We start from the raw sequence: 9918 nt of genomic DNA on the forward strand, positions 1-9918 counted from the left end.
AAATTCCATTTGACCCAGCAATCCCATTACTGGGTATAGATCCAAAGGATTATAAATCATTCTATTATAAAGACACACATACACGTATGTTTCTTGTGGCACTGTTCACAATAACAAAGACTTGGAAGCAACACAAATGCCCATCAATGACAGACTGGATAAAGAAAATGTGGTACATATACACCATGGAACACTATACAGCCATAAAAAAGGATGAGTTCATGTCCTTTGCAGAGACATGAATGAATCTGGAAACCATCCTTCTCAGCAAACTGACACAAAAACACAAAACCAAACACTGCATCCTCTCACTCATAAATGGGAATTGGACCATGAGAACACAGGGAGGAGGGCATCACACACTGGGGCCTGTTATGGGGTGGGGGGCATTGGGGAGGGATAGCATTAGGAGAAACACCTAATGTAGATGATGGGGTGATGGATGCAGCAAACCACCATGACACGTGTATACCTATGTAACCAATCTGCATGTTCTGCACGTGTACCCCAGAACTTAAATATTAAAAAAAAATAATAATAACAATGGGGAAGAGCACTAGAGAAATTAAGAAGTAGAGAAAGAGGAATGGTGCTCTTTCTTTAGCTGAGATTTGACAAGCCTTGGTAACCAGAGCTACCGCATATGGCAAGATTTCAGCACCCTGGGAGGAGAGCTTCACCTCAGGGATGTTGTTGTCTTAGTACATTGTGAAAGCTCTTTCTGAGCTGAGCAGATGATGTTAAGGGGCACAGCCCATCCACCTAACAAGCCTCCTTGTGCACATATAAGCAGTCGTAATCGACCAGCGACCTATTGCCAGAATTCATTTTACAGTACGACCTCACTACCATTGTCAACAATTTCTTGGAAATTGCAAGTTTAGGCAAAACAATGACTAAGGAAACCAATTTTTCCATAGGTAATTGATATAAACTAGAGTTAAGGCAGAGCACGGTGGCTCATGCCTGTAATCCCAGCACTTTGGGAGGCCGAGGCAGGTGGATCACTTGAAGTCAGGAGTTCGAGACCAGCCTGGCCAACATGGTGAAACCCCATCTTTACTAAAAATACAAAAATTAACTGGGTGTGGTGGCATGCGTCTGTAGTCCCAGCTGCTGGGGCGTGCTGAAGCACAAAAATCGCTTGAACCCAGGAGGCAGAAGTTGCCGTGAGCTGACATCGCACCACTGTACTCCAGCCTGGATGACAGAGTGAGACTCTGTCTCAAAAAAAAAAAAAAAAAAAAACAGTTAAGTTCCTATGGCATATTTCTGATCACAAAACATCACCAAATTTCTAAATAAAGACCAAAACACTTCTAATGTTAAACTTTGGAATACATGTGAGCTATACATACATTTAAGAAAGATTCAGTAAAACAGGTAAGATCATTATTTACCCAGTGATTTCAGTTTAGTGTCATGTGTGGCCAGAGTCTAGCCAGGCAGCTCAGGGAGCAAGGCAAGAACCTGGCCAGGAGGCCATTCCATTGCAGGACACTCTCACACTCACTCATATTGGGATCACGCAGACTTACCAATGAGCCTGACGTGCACAGCTTTGGGATGTGGGAGGAAACTACAGTACTCAGAGAAAACCCATCCAGACTAGGAGGAACATGCAAACTCCACACAGACAGTGGACCCAGCCGGGAAGTGATTTTTTTTTTTTTTCTCATCGAGGTTACAACGAAGCAATGTCAAACAAAGATGTTATTCAAAGACGTGAAATTGCAAGTTATCAGAGCTATGTATAGGCACAGTACTATGGGCTTAGTGCTCCACGGAACTCTGTGCTAGAGAATATAAGAAGCATAACTATACAAATCATTCAGGGTGTTCACCAAATACTTTCTGCTTGCCACTTTCCAGGCAAGTGGCAAGGCGGTACTTCTCTGTCCCCCTTGAAGTCAGACCATTGGATTTTCTTCAGCCAACGAAATGTGGTCAGAAATGATACATATCACTTTCCATTGGAAGCTTAAAGAGCCAGTGAGCAATTTGCTATATTTCCCACTGCTCCAGTGATCACAAGGTGTATATTGAGGTGAAGCCTTCTAAATTTGGATCCCTGTGTGGCAATTAACGAGCCTCTTATTGATGCACACTGGACATCCGGTATAAGCAAGATGTGCACTCCATGACCCTGGGAGTGGGTGCCTCCTAAAATGTTGTATCCTAGGCACTTCATTTGCCTTGCCCTCTTCCTGACCTTGAGCAAGAATTAAGCCCTTATTGGGTTCAGACACTGAGCCTGGTGCAGTGGGGGGTGGCGGGGAGGGAGAACTTATGTATTTAAAACTGCAGCATACTGTAGCCATTCTGATAGGTAAAATGCCTCTCCACTGGACTGCAATGAGGAAAACAAACTCCAGCACTGGTGGTTCTAAAATCTGCCTGAGCGCTCCATGACCTGGAGACTATGCCTCTCAGAAATCATTTCTGTTTTTATCTGTAAGCAAGCCAGGACATTAGGGGAAATAGAATCCTATTAAATAATCAAATTAAGTGCAAATATTCCTGTATGTGACAGGCAGAGCCAGAAGACTAAAAAATGAGCAAATTAATGACATGACTGGGTCTTGTTCCAGAAGAGAGTGATTGTACATAAACAAAAAGCAAGAGAGTAAACCGGCTGGTCAAAATTCCAATCAAATGCCTACTCAGCTCTGCTCAGGGTCCATTAATAGTAGTAAAACCCCATTTATAGCATGCATGCGAATCTCCAACTAATTACCTGCTAAGGTCAAATCAAGCTCTTCACGTACATAGCGATGAATATAAGCAACTCTCTGTCAACATAACACAGAAAGCCTGTAATACTCTTTATTACAGTGCTTCTGAGAACTGCCTCAAAGTATTCCATTTGTCTTCAAAATAATCACCTACTTAAGTGGCATGTGGTAAAAAGTTGGATTCTATGGAATCGCCTAATCATGATGAGCTTTCAGAAAAATCAAAGTCATTTCCCATTGTTCCGAATCTTCAGATACCTCATCTCATTGAAAATGACTGGCATATTATGCAGCCTTATTCCAGGAGATTGCTCAGGTGCTTGGAGAGTGGACTTAATAAGACTGAGCTTAAGCCCAGGTGAATCAGTTAGCTTCATGCAGAGAAAATCTTTCATAGCCAAGAACTACACCCCAATTGTGATCACAAGACAAATTCTCTCATATTAGCCATAAGGAAGCCTGGACGAGTATGTTTACAGCTCTCTATAACCTATTACTACTAATGGACAAAGAAGTCCTAACACTACCTCTAACTGGTGATATCATCTCTCCAGGTTTCTGCCTACAAGCACGGTATCTTTCAAACATTTTTTTTTCTCTAAAATACTACTCTTTAACAGAATGGATACCCACAAAGGGGCTTCATTTGTCTACAGGTTCTGGACACCTTAAAATTATTTTAATTGAGCCTTTTCTCCTGAACTCTGAACCCACAAGTCACTTTTTTTTACAGAGCATCTTCTCTTGGATGACACAGAACTCAAAGGCTTGAGTGAATCCTAAGTCATTATCTTCTTCCTCTGGCCTGCTTGGCCTCCTGCACTGCCGGTCTCCAAGGATGGTGAACCAAAGCCTGAAATCTGGGGGTCTTAGATTCCTTCCTTTCATTATCCGCACCCATATTCACATTCTATCAACTGTCCACCAGAATGCCATTTGTACCCCATCTCTCCTCTCCATTTCCCACGTCACTCACTGCCTACTCCGTATACTGTGTCTCCCCAGCCTCCATCATTACAAAAGTCTCCTGGCTGTTCTTTTTCTCTGCAGTCTCACATCCCTCCAGTCTACCTCTCATTCATTCCAAAGTAATCTATCTGAGTCAAAACACTGATTCTGACACTCCTCTGCTTTAAAAAAAAAAAAACCCAAACACCCCATTGGATAAAGAATAAATCCCAGGGCCAGGCTTCTAAGTTTTCTGAATTCTCTCAAGGTACCTGTATAGTTCCCCCTTTATTCACATGTCATCCATCACAAACTGCTTGTCATACTCTGTACATGCCTAAGAGTTTTATACCTCCATGCCTTTCCTCATGTGAAATCATGAACTGGAAACCCCTTTCTTCCAAGTTATGCCTGGGGAATGTCTACCCAGAAGCTCAAATGTCACCCCTATGAGGTCATTCCTGAGCTTTCTTCATTCTTTTGCTTCCTTTGTGGACCCATTGTGCTGATAAAACTTTGTGGCCCTGTATTTCAGTTATCTTTTGCAGCATAGCAACCCCCTCAGTTAAAAAAAAAAAAACATTTTATTATTGATCACAATTCTGTACATGAACTGGCTTCAGATCAGTGGTTATTCTCTCTGTGATGTCAGCAGGACGGCAGTAGTCTGGAACAGCCAAAACAGCTTACTCCCATGGCCAGTTGGTATTGGCTGCTGTCTGGGAACTCAGCCTTGTTTCTCCTCCTGTTGCCACTTCATCTGGTTACATCTTCTCACAACATGGTAACTAGATTTAGAGTGGGGTGGAAAGGGCGTCCTAAGAGTAAACCTCTAAGAGGAAGGAAGAAAAAGCTGCCCATTCTCTTGGAAGTCACAGAATGCCACTTCCTCCACATTCTATTGGAAAGGCGGTCACTGGTGGACAATATAAGTACCAACTCTAGATGAGGAATAGCATGCTCAAACAGGGAGGGGAGGAACTGTTGGGTGATCTTTGAAGCCTACCTACCACACCATGCTGGTTTTTATTCATTCCACCCCTAAAATTCTGAAAGAGTCTTGAGAATTGGCACTATGTGTTAATCATCTCTTTAACCACAATTCTTAGCACAGGTCTTGGAACATAGTACTTAGATGCTTAGTACTGATGTTTCTTCAGATGTTTGCTGACTCTATGAACCCAAGTAAATCAGATCAAATCAGCTCATAGGTTTTGAGCACTTATTCTGTGCTAATCTGTATAGTTGAGTGCTGTGTAGTTGAAGAAAGGGAGTTTCCCACCCATGAGCCTATGAATCAGCGACAACATCACACTAAATGGCCACAACAGAAAAGGAGATTAATCGTTCAAGGCAATTATAGTCAAGGCATCACTAGGCAGTCCATGATTGATTACTGTGCTAGCTGTGTAGGCACTAATCCCTTTAGATCTTTAGAGGAGGCTGAGTTCACTTTAGACAGAGAGGTTTTAGATAGAAGACAGGGTTGGATCTGAGTCTAAATGGCAAGCTGGGATCTAGAATGGGAGATAAATACGGCCAAGGTGAAATACCAGAAGCAATTATGTGGCGATGGGACCACACAAGTTGTATTTCTTAGTATGCTGCCGTGCACAAAACATAAAATGAAAAATTTTGTTTTCAAAAGAAGCCTTGCTATATGTGCACTCTGGTGAGTAACTAAAAAACAATAGTCAAAAATGTGAGTTCTTTTTGTTATTGTTGTTAAATTTCCAATAAATTTCCTTTTTTTCTTTCTGACTTGTAGGTTCGGGTAATGCACGTGCAGGTGCAAACCTATATGGGTAAACCATGTCACTGCAGTTTGGTGTATGAACAATCCATCACCCAGGTAGTGAACAAAGTACTCGATAGTTTTTCAACCCATGCCTACCTCCCACCCTCCCCTCCAGTAGGCCTCAGTGTCTATTGTTTTCATCTTTGTATCCTGTGTGCTCAATGTTTAGCTCCCACTTATGAGAACATGCAGCATTTGGTTTCCTGTTCCTGTGATAATTCGCTTAGAATGATAGTCTCCAGCTGCATCCATGTAATTCAAAGGACATGATTTCCTTCTTTTTATCCCTATGATACAATGTATATATGTATCACATTTTCTTTATCCAATCCATTGTTGATGGGTGTCTATGTTGATTCCATACCTTTGTACAGTGAAGGATATACAAGTGCACCTGCCTTTTTGGTAGAATGATTTCTTTCCCTTTGGCTATATACCCAGTAATGGGATTACTGTGTTGAATGGTAGTTCTGTTCTAAGTTCTTTGAGAAATCTCCAAACTGCTTTCCACAATGGCTGAACTAATTTATATTTCCATTAACAGTGTATAAGTGTTCCTCCTTTCTCTGCAACCTTGCAGAGAAAGGGAGAACACTTTTTTTTTTTGGTAAATTCTATTGGATTTGAATTTTATATCTATATATATGTATATATATATATATACACATAGCACTTTAGGTTCTGGTGTACATGTGCAGATCATGCAACATTGTTGCATTGGTACATACATGGCAATGTGGTTTGCTGCCTCCATCCCCCCGTCACCTATATCTGGCATTTCCTCCCATGTTATCCCTCCCCGTTGTCTCTCCCCTAGTCTCCCCAAAAGACCCCAGTGTGTGATGCTCCCCTCCCTGTGTCCATGTATGGGAGAACACTTTTTAATAATACCCCCCAAAATGTGGGTTCTAAGCAACTTTAAAAAAAGAACTAGGATAAATGCATAAAACATGCATGGCAGAGACATTATTATTCACCAGATATTACGTTTTCTCCTACATTTCCCAGCCTCTCTTGAGGTTTGAGCTGAAGTGCATATAACTTCTGGTCCAAGGCAGTAAAGAGCAGGAGAAAAGTTTCCAAGCTTCCTCTTTCCCTTCTGTGCAGTTGGAAGTGAAGAATTCTGAGATGGTAGAACTGCAGGATGGAATTTTAGCCTGGATCTATAAGTTAGCCATTGGTGGACAACCATAAAATAGAGTCATTTTAGTTGCCTCAAACTGTGATGTAAGCAAGAAATATTTTCTTCAGCTATTGAGATTTTAGTGTTAAATTGTTACTGAAGCATAGCTTAGCCTAGCCTATTATCAAGCTAGTGTTCTTTGTGAAGGGAATGAATATCACATAATACAGATTATTCAGCCTCTATTTAGAAAAGATAATAAACAAAGGAAACTTAAAATATCCTTTTGGGTACCTGAAATTGAGGGTCATATTGTCCTTCCTAAAAGCAAATAATTAAGAGGTGTCAAATTAAGTAATCAGCACATATAATCTCTTGTGTACATTGACTGGGCTCACTGACACAGTGCTGTGCAGAACACTCTGGGATAGCTTTCATGGGCAATAGAAGGTAGACAGAGAAGGACCAAGTTTTACTTGAAATAAATAAAGCTTTACTTGAGATAGTCCTCAAACCTTAAGTCAACATCTTCCCCAACCAGACTTTTAAACATGGTTACTAACAAGTAGAAATTTATTCTCCCTGCTTCATCTTACCTGATACTCATTCTAGTGAAACCACTAATGAGATGAGAGGTAATCAAAATGGTAGTCACCTAAGATGGCATCCAAAAGCCAGAGAAACCCACAAGCTAGAAAGTTGGAGCCTGAATCGTGGGTGGCAGTTCTACATATGCCATTATTATTTTAGCCCGAGACTATCCTAAGTCAGGTTCTTTATTTCTCCCATCAGCTCCATTGATCCTCTAGCTTGAAGGAATGTCTAGCTGCACACTGGTTTCCGGGACCCCATAAATTTCTTAGGCTGTGCATTAAACCTGAGCCAAAGAATACCTGTTCTTCGTAGTAATGTTTGCAGAAAGCCTATGCTGAGAATGGTCCTACTGCAAAAAATGGTCCAGGGGGCAAAATCTATAACAGGGAAATAAAGGTGCCTCTTAATTATCTACCCTGAAGAGAGGGAGCCACGAGAGTAAATACCTCAACTTCACTCCTCCCCTGCCCTCCCATATCCTGCCAGTGCCTCCCATTGGCTGAATCCAACTAATAATCAGAGAGCACAAGGGGCCTAGGGATGCAGTACATATAGGTCAGCCTCCCATTCCCAGTGTGCCAAGTAAGATGGAGAAGGACAGAGAGCAGTCTTAGAGAGGCACACGGAGACTATCTAGCACACTGAATAGAAGTGGAAAGTTACAACCTTAGAAACAATTTCTATTTAACTAACAAATATCAGCCATTGACTTACACAAAATCAATACATACAATGGTCATATCTAAATTCTGAGGGTTTTCCTTTGCTTCTCAATATAGTGATTCTTTTTTCCCCCCAAAATCAGAACAGCAAGGAATTAAGAGACTGGAAGGAGCTTTTTCTTTCTTAGAATATGGTATGGATGTGAGTGTTGAACATGCCTCTTTAGTGTCCAACCAAATAGGAGCCACCACTATCGTACAGCCTTTGTGCTAAAAAGTTGTTCCATAGTAGAGCCAAGAAGAATGCATTAGAGCTTCCCTACATCTGATCACCAGCTGGAAGGAAACTTCTATGGAAGATAGAGCCCACAGCCCAGTCCTGGATACTCCACACTCTTAATATCTGTAGATTCGAATACCCCTTCCAGCAGTATGATTCAGGCAGCACAAAAGTGCTGATGAGAGGATCCTTCATTATGGCTCCAAAAGCTCAGGTTCCTACCTCTTTTCCAGGGTTAACTTTACTCAGGCCATGAACCTCAGCCTGTCAAGTTCCCATGTGAGTCAATCTTCCACACCTCAAATCTGTTAACTATATTCTCTGCCTGGAAACTCTCATCACTTCCCTGGTTCTCAGCTGGTCCCAGTTTTCTACAGACCTTTACTGGTTGCCCCTACTTCCTCCCCAGTTTGCACCAGGCCAGCCTCAGCCCCACAGTGGCTACAGTGTTCTGCTGGTGAGGTACCTCTGTGGCCTGCTCCCTAGATACCCACTTCCTCTGCTAGTTTTCACTGGTCTCCTACAACCCTAGAGAACGCCCTGCCTCCTTCTCCTCAGAAACGCTATCTTTCCACAGTCCATATTCCAGTCAGGAATTCTATGCCCTTAGGTCCTAAGTAATTTTCCGGAATCATATCTCAGGTGAGCTACCCATGAAAGTGCTCACTTTACCAAGTCAACTCCCATGGGCTTCAACTGTGTTCCTGGTCCAGTAGGGATTGATATGGGGACTGCTAAAGAATAATTAAGGGAAAAAGTAAAATCAGATTTCTTATATAGTTATAAAATATATGTATAAAACATTTAAACTTATTAATTAATGAGGAAACCAGTAAGATGTTACAAATGGTTCAAAGGAGAATTCAAAGAGCCACACATATATAGGCAATAAAGAATGTTGAAATAAAAAATGTACAAATAAATGCAAAATGAGTCAAAGATCAATTGCATTCCAGACATTTATTTGCATCTCTGTGGACAAGAATCTTTGCATTATTAATTTTCTATAATATGAAGAGTCAGAAAACAACTCAAAGTCAATGAAAGGTGGAGATAACCCAGAAAGGTACTCTAAAAAGCATATCCAGGTCTTGATATAAGATCAAACACTGCATGTTCTCACTCATAGGTGGGTGTTGAACAATGAGAACACATGGACACAGGGAGGGGAGCACTACGCACCGGGGTCAGTTGGAGGGAAATAGGGGAGGGACGGGGGGGGTGGGGAGTAAGGGAGAGATAGCAAGGGGAGAGATGCCAGATATAGGTGATGGGGAGGAAGGCAGCAAACCACACTGCCACGTGTGTACCTATGCAACAATCTTGCATGTTCTTCACATGTACCCCAAAACCTAAAATGCAATAAAATAAATGGGAAAAAAAATTATATAAAAAAAAAGCATATCCAGGAAATTGTTTTTGCTGATTTTAAAGTCTTTCACAATTTTTTGTGATAGAAGAAAGGCCTCTTCCCTTTCCGATAGAAAATTACATCTAGTATAATAGCATAAGCACTGTCTGTGATGTGAGAACAGGCATTTTTCCTTGTGGAGTCCAATATATGTGTCCTCCTTATCTCCAAATCTTGATAAGACATAGAGGCCTCCTCCTTCTCAGGGCATCACTGCTCAAAATGTGGTCTGGCATCACCTGAGATGTTTAGAAATTCTGATTTGGGGCCGGGCGCGGTGGCTCAAGCCTGTAATCCCAGCACTTTGGGAGGCCAAGGCGGGTGGATCACGAGGTCAAGAGATCGAGACCATCCTGGTCAACATGGT

This window comes from Cebus imitator, unplaced genomic scaffold, assembly GCF_001604975.1.
Source record: "Cebus imitator isolate Cc_AM_T3 unplaced genomic scaffold, Cebus_imitator-1.0 Scaffold208, whole genome shotgun sequence".
Taxonomy (NCBI): Eukaryota; Metazoa; Chordata; class Mammalia; order Primates; family Cebidae; genus Cebus; species Cebus imitator.